Source organism: Euphorbia lathyris, chromosome 6, assembly GCF_963576675.1.
Source record: "Euphorbia lathyris chromosome 6, ddEupLath1.1, whole genome shotgun sequence".
Taxonomy (NCBI): Eukaryota; Viridiplantae; Streptophyta; class Magnoliopsida; order Malpighiales; family Euphorbiaceae; genus Euphorbia; species Euphorbia lathyris.
Genome location: NC_088915.1, coordinates 76,166,453 through 76,174,444, shown reverse-complemented (window position 1 = coordinate 76,174,444; position 7,992 = coordinate 76,166,453). Strand labels below are relative to the sequence as shown.

General features: G+C 31.6%; 1 long non-coding RNA gene across 4 annotated transcripts; it reads left to right on the top strand.

Annotated features, from left to right (window-relative positions):
- Positions 1–3,771: 3,771 nt before the first annotated feature.
- Positions 3,772–7,136, top strand: LOC136233246 (uncharacterized). Of its 4 annotated transcripts, none has more exons than XR_010690742.1 (4): positions 3,772–3,977; positions 5,334–5,684; positions 6,698–6,727; positions 6,877–7,136. It is a non-coding gene; the product is annotated as an uncharacterized lncRNA (long non-coding RNA). The 4 variants fall into 4 exon arrangements; XR_010690741.1 differs by having other exon boundaries at positions 6,698–6,803; XR_010690744.1 differs by having other exon boundaries at positions 4,895–5,684; positions 6,698–6,803.
- The last annotated feature ends 856 nt before the right edge of the window (positions 7,137–7,992 follow it).

The following is a 7,992-nucleotide window of genomic DNA, read 5'->3' as shown; positions in this document are numbered from 1 at the left end:
ATAAAACGTTTTCCTTAATTTTATCCATTTTACATGCTTCAACAATTTGTTGGGACTATACCGTAAGAAATCCCGCTTCGACCCAAGAATTAAAGTTTCTTAGAATAATTTTTTACATTTTCTGAAAGTTTTTGAGAATTTTCTGGGCACTTTGTTTCTCGCCAGAAAACGCCCACCCGGATTCCGTTCACCGGAATTTTTTTTACTTGAGCTTCAGGGATCTTAAAATGACCGTCTAATTTAGACGAGTCTAATAGTATAAAATTTTTCGAAAAACAAGGTTAGAAATGTCGGGAAAATGTATTTTAAAGAAAAAAAATAAAACATTTTTCTGTTGGAACAATACAAGTATTATGTTGGAACAAATGGTATATTGATTTGGAACAAATGGTACATTGATTTGGAACAATGTAAGTAGGATAAAAAACGTACCCAGAAAATTATCAAAAAATTCGAAAACATGTAAAACATCATTTTAAGAAATTTTAATTCTTGGCTCAAAGCGAAATTCCTTACAGTTTTGACCCAATAAATTGTTGAAGCATGTAAAATGGATAAAATTAAGGAACAAGTTTTATTGGGACTAAACCGTAAGAAATCCCGCTTCGACCCAAGACTTAAAGTTTCTTAGAATAATGTTTTACATTTTTTAGAATTTTTTGAGAATTTTCTGGGCACTTTTTTTCTTGCCATAAAACGCCTACTCGGATTCCGTTCACCGGAATTTTTTTTACTTGAGCTTCAGGGATCTTAAAATGACTTTCTAATTTAGACAAGTCTAATAGTATAAAATTTTTTGAAAAACGAGGTTAGAAATGTCAGAAAAATGTATTTTAAAGAAAAGAAATAAAACAATTTTCTGTTGGAACAATATAAGTATTATGTTGGAACAAATGGTAAATTGATTTGGAACAACATAAGTAGGACAAAAAACGTGTCCAGAAAATTATCAAAAAATTTCAAAATATGTAAAACATTATTTTAAGAAACTTTAATTCTTGGCTCAAAGAGAGATTCCTTACAGTTTTTACCCAACAAATTGTTGAAGCATGTAAAATGGATAAAATTAAGGAAAAAGTTTTATTGGGACTAAACCGTAAGAAATCTCGCTTGGACCCAAGAATTAAAGTTCCTTAGAATAATGTTTTATATTTTTTGAAATTTTTTAAGAATTTTCTGGACATTTTTTTCTTGCCGGAAAACGCACACCCGGATTCCGTTCACCGGAATTTTTTTTACTTGAGCTTCATGGATCTTAAAATGACCGTTTAATTAAAACGAGTCCAACGGTATAAAATTTTTTGAAAAACAAGGTTGGAAAAGTTGAGAAAATGCATTTTAAAGAAAAAAAATAAAACAATTTTCTTTTTCCTTTTATTTATAAATTTGCGACCTCCTTTTGGTTAATTACAAAATTGGTCATTGTCACACAATAAGGCTTGTTGCACCATAAACAATGTGTCACACCTGATATCTCCTATATATATATATATATAAATTATTAATCATATCATTCTCCATTTTATCTAAAGACCATGTATTAAGTTCTTTGTATTCTTATTATTAATATTATAATAAAGGTCCTGAACTTTTCTATTTCTCCAATTTACACCTAAAATAATTAAACTAACTTCCATAATATACTTTTAACTTCTAGGTTTTTAATCTCTATTATAATATTCAAAATAATTCATACGATTATTTAAAATATATGATATATTATAGTATTGAATATTAACACTTATATATATTCTAGTATTGAATATTAACACACAATATAAAAAAAAATTAAGGGCACGAACGTGACATGCTTAGTAACTCAGCACATAGTAATCACACAATATATATGTCTAATCAGCATAAAGTGATTTTATGTCATTCATGTTAGCTCAGGATATGATAGTTACTTATTAAGCAATAATCACTCGGCATATTATAATCACTCAACATTCATTTAGCGTAGAAAACTTATTGAAGAGGATTAGTCATACCAATAGCTCCCCTTAGTATGTTAAACTGCTCACGAGCCAAGGGCTTCGTGAAGATATCCGCAAGCTGTTCATCTGTTGGAACATAGGTCAGCTTGATCTCATCCTTGAGTACATGGTCTCTGATGAAGTGATGCCTAATGCTGACATGCTTCATCCTGCTGTGTTGGATTGGATTTTTGGATAAGTCAATGGCACTTTTGTTGTCGCATTTGACTTCGATTGTCTTCGTTTGTACTCCATAGTCCTCCAGCTGTTGCTTGATCCATATGACTTGAGCCACACAGCTTCCAGCAGTAATGTACTCAGCTTCAGTGGTTGACAGGGCAACTGACGACTGCTTCTTGCTGAACCAAAACACTAGACATCTTCCAAGGAAGTGACATCCTCCTGGAGTGCTTTTACGCTCCAGCTTGTCTCGTCCATAGTCAGCGTCAGTGTATCCAATGAGTGTGAAGTCATTTGTGTTTGGATACCATAAACCTGCATTTACTGAGCTCTGCAAATATCTAAAAATTCTTTTCACAGCTATATAGTGAGATTCCCTGGGGTCAGCTTGATATCTCGCACAGTGACATATTGAGTACTGAATGTCTGGCCTACTAGCAGTTAGATAAAGTAGAGAGCCAATCATACCTCGATATAACTTGTTGTCTACTGACTTACCTTTCTCATCAGCACAAAGCACATTGTCAGTACCCATTGGGGTAGATATGGGCTTACATCCTTCCATATCAAATTTCTTCAATATCTCCTTAGCATACTTGGTCTGACTAATGAAGATGCCATTTTTACCTTGTTTAATTTGAAGTCTAAGGAAGAAGTTGAGTTCTCCCATCATTGACATCTCAAACTCAGTTTGAATCTGTTTGCTAAACTCCTTGCACATAGTTTCGTTAGTAGTACCAAAGATAATATCATCTACATATATTTGTGCCAACAGGCACTACAACAAATCATCACTTGCGCCACGAATCATGTCACATGAATTCAAAATTCGTGGCATATTTTCAGTTAGCCACGGAAAAAAGAAATTTCAGCACAAACTTTAAATTACTTGATATATTTATGCCACGGGTAAATGTTTTTCGTGGCAAAAATACACTTATGCCACGAATTTTGCCACGCGATTTTTTGTGTGTGGCTAAATCTATTTATGCCACGGAAAAGTTTTATACGTGGCTTAAAATTAATTACGTCACGAGTAATTTATTTCATGGTAAGAATATATTAATTATTTTCAAATTATTTTTAATCTATTAACTTTTGGATAATAAATTATTTAGTACTTATATTTTTAAGTATTACATCAAGGAGTTTCTAAAAATAATTATATAGCTCCTAAGGTATCTTTCTATCAACTAGTTAATATATTAAATAAAGACATAATGCCATTTGGCTCCCTAAACTAAGGCTTCAAAGTCAATTAAGACCTTAAACTATCTAAATCTTAATCAGGTTCCTGAATTAAGCAAAAATCAGAGTCTCAATTCTAAACAAATTATAACAGTCTATATTAAACAGTCACCGTTTCTTATTTTAGAATAAGTTTGTGGATTCAATTGATGATTTTTAGAGATTTGCTTAATGATTTTGATAGTTTAAATCTTAATTGACTTTAAAATTTTAGTTTGAGAACCCAAATAAATGTAATGCCTAGAATAAAACTACATAGACTAAATAGTTATTTAATCTTAATTTTAACATATCATTTTTTTTTTAAATTTTCCACTAGTTAATGTGGCGGGGAGAAGAAAATTTCATTTGCCCCAAAATTTGAGAACCCCGCCACTCCCAATTTTTGTACTCTTTCCTTAACCCTCGTTCTCTCTATGGTTGCTATCTCAAATTCTTTTGCGCCAAGAGGCTCGTTCACTGTCCGATCTCGATACCAACTCTAGAAGTCGAATTAATATTAAGGTTCTTTCAGATTGATTCTTACTCTTTCACAATTTCTGGGCAACATCTTCGCCATCAATGCCATATATGGTATTGTATCTCTCTCTGTTTTCTGTTACTTGTTTTGCCTTGTTGCTTGCTAGGAAATTTAGAACTAATTCGAATTTGTTGGTTCGTAGACCTTATGAAATTGAAAAGATGTAGACATTTAATTGTTCAATTTAAGTTTAACGGAGATCTCGATTTTAGTTTCATATTAGTTTGCATCTTAGTTTGTATGGTTCTGCATCTTTTTTCCAGTTTCTTACATTAAGGATTTGAGTGGATAATGCTTGAATGGAGTTTTAATGCTTTTTTATGGACATAATGTATTCAAACTTCAATTGCAATTGGGATTACTTTCATATTTATAAGAGGATTATTTTTCAAATGCACATGAATACTGCTCACAACCTGAGTTTCATAGCATTATCCACCATTTTGTTTTTCATTTGAAGCATTCATTGAGCATTATGCCTTTACCAATTGTATTATTAGCATACATATAGAAAATTGCATAATAAAATAAGAAAATGGTCACATAATAGAGTAAGCATTAGGGTTCTCATCGCTGAACAATTCAGGGGCATAAGCATACTACAAGTATGACTTACTTGGCATATATTTACTTCTTTTAATCTCACTATTCTAACTGGATGTGATATAAGCATGTGTGATGAATCATTTGGATATGGAAATTTTAACCAATTTATCAGTTAGTGTAAGGCCCCTGATCTTCACTGTTTTCATATGGTTAACTCCCTTATTTATGATCTTACATGTCAAGTTTCTGAGCTTTTATTTTTAGATATTGAGGTTCCAATTTTATATGTTTAAAACATTTAATTATTTAGAAATTTTAAATGCCTCTTTCATAAATCATAAAAAGAAAATAAGAAAAGCAGAAAAAGTCTGCTGCAAAGATTATATTAGGTTGATTTTGTTATGTATTTTCTGCTTTGTAGCAGGGTTCTGGTTTGAGCAGAGAGAGGAGACAAAGTTCTTCCTGGGAGGGTGTAGCTTATCCTTGTTCCTTTTATTTCCAAATTCGGATGAATTCAATAACAACTCCTATATTGTTTGCTATTTGGGTTAAAAATATCACATTGTTTGTTTCTATTAGAATTCAACGGACAATTTAAGAAATTTAAAGATTTAATGATTTGAATAATAGTCTTCTTGCATGCACAAAACTTCACTAAGCAAGGATTCTAACAACAAACTATAAAGAAGTACAAAGTCATGGTCTTGAAAACTGAAGACATTTTAGTAATTTAATAATTAAGGCAAGTTGGCATAGGTTGTCTTTTACTGCATTTTCTCAATTTGAATAATAAAAAATTGTGATAAAGCAAAGAATTACTCTGTTATGTTAAGTGTTTGATACTTTAATTTTATTTTTTCTAGCTTTGACACAAGTTGATTTGTAAAGCATTTTGAAGTGAAGCCTTAACGGTTGGATCTCGCGCAAGAGGCTGCTGAAGTTAAAAAGACCGTTGAACAAACAATTTTAGAAGCAAGAAACTATGACGAAAATGTTGGTATAAGTGGCTTAGGATGCTAGAAAAGAAGTTGAGGAAGCTAGAAAGGATTTCGAGCATGTGAAGAATGAAGCCAGAGATAATAGGAATTGGGTAGACCCAAAAATTGATGCAAACAATTAGGTTGGGAAGAAAAAGCTAAGCCAAATAATTCAAGCTTTGGGGCTGGAATTTTCTTACATTAATGACTCAGAGAGTGTCAATTCATCATCTTAAAGTAAGTATACTCATATTCGTAAATGCATTTGATTTGACTTTAACATTACAAATTTATTGTTTCAATTCAAATGGTGTGTATATGATTTAGTTTAACATGTTCATTATTGATTTTTACATTGATTGGGATTATTTGCTTCTATAATATGGTTCAAAATTTATAAGTTTTTAACAAAATTTCCATTCTGATGGGTATTGTTTCATTTGTCATGAATCCTGAATTGTAGAGTAGGTTAATTCACAAAGAACGAGATATTCACTTCAGCCCCCATGTGCTTGTCTATTGCGTGTTCCTCTAACTCAAAAAAAGTATGCATTTTTTGTGGATTGAATTCTACCTCCTGCAAATATTTTACACATATTAGTAGTAAGGATTTAGTGTTACTAGTTATTGCATTTTGTGGCCATTTGTTTGAGACCTCTTCTGTGGTCTCCTCTGGATAAGTATTTTTTGGATTTTTCTTCTATATATTATGTTGCTTTACTTTATAAGGATAAGGATGAGTTTAAAGGTTAGAATTGGTGCATGAAAAAAAGGCTTAATGGTGTTAGAGTTTCTATTCTCTTTGAGGAGTGTTTACGGTTTTATTTATCTCTATATCCTGATAATAGATGATAAAACAAGTAGTGCTTAAGGTGTAAGTCTTAAGTTGTTTAAGGTTTTATTTTCTAAATTATTTGTAATTGTGTTGCCACTTTATTGGTTATTGGTCATCTGATTTTATATCAATCTCTAGGTTTTGTTTATCTCTACTCTGATCATATATGATAAACAAGCAGCGCTAAAATTTAAGCTTTAAGGTTTTATTTTCTAAATTATTTGTAATCGATACCATGTCAGCCTATTGGTTAATATTCATCTGATTTTATTTTCTAAATTATTTGGAATTGACACTTTGTCAATCATATGGTCATAATTGTTTAAGTTATTTAAGGTTTTATTTTCTAATTCTTTTGTAATTTGCACTTTGTCAATTTATTGATTATTAGTATTTTTTTTTTTTTTTGTATTAGGCAAGCAGTGCTTCTCTTGGCAGCAAAGTGGTATGCAATAGTCGAGTTGTTCATTCAGCTTGACAATACATTTGTCAATTAAATTTGAGTTCAATTTTGATAGCATGTAAGTTAAGTCATATCAGTAGAAAATGAACTTTTTTTTTCTCTCTTAATAGATGATTGTTTGGGATTTGCAGAAATCAACATGGAGCTGATGGATCAGGAGTACATTGTAACTTCGAAAAATTCATTATATTCAACTCCACGATTTTTCCACTGTTATTCATATGTATTGTACCATATGGGAATAAAATCTTTGTGTTGGATAGATTTATTTTAAATTTGGGTTTCCTTAATATATATATTTTTTCTAATTAGGAGATTTTTTTATGTTGCTAGGAGTTCTTTTCGTTGTATGATCGAATGATTGATATTCATTTAATAATTTTTTATTTTTCATTAAGTATGATTAAGATTTTGGACTTTCTTTATTTTCTATTGTTTCATTTGATTTGAGTCGTAGCTCCCTTCAATCTAAAAGTTAATAATAATAACAAAAATTACCAAAATTTAATCAATTAAGGTTTCTAGCAACGAGTAGTGTTTTATTTTTGCCACGGTTATGTTTGTGGCCAAGCAAGATTTCTAGTAAGATGTGTCCTATTTTTGCCATGGTAATGCTCGTGGCTAAGTAGAATTTATTGCCACGGATCGTTATATTTTACCACATGTATTTTACTTTTGCCACGATTTTATCTGTGGCAAATGTATATGATTAGCCACGGATTTTCACGTGGCATGAAAACCAATTTATGCCACGACCACTATTTTTCCGTGGCAACTACTTAGCCACATTCACTTGCGCCACGGAAGTACCTACCTTGAATTTCTGTGGCTAAATAGCATAGCCACAGAAATATTACACTTAGGCCACGATTTTAACTGTGGCGCAAGTGATGATTTGTTGTAGTGAGGGTATCTTTACCCATTTTCTTAATGAATAAGGTTGTGTCAGCTTTTCCTCTGACATAGTTCCTGGTCAGCAGGAAGCTGGTCAGCCTTTCGTACCAAGCACATGGTGCTTGCTTTAGGCCGTATAGAGCCTTTTTGAGCTTATAAACATGGTTTGGAAATTTTAAATCATCAAACCCTGGAGGCTGACTAACATAAACCTCTTCATTTATAACTCCATTAAGAAATGCACTTTTTACATCCATTTGGAATAGTTTAAAATTCATAAAGCTAGCATATGCACACAGTATTCTAATTGCCTCTAATCTAGCTACGGGTGCAAAGGTCTCGCCATAGTCAAT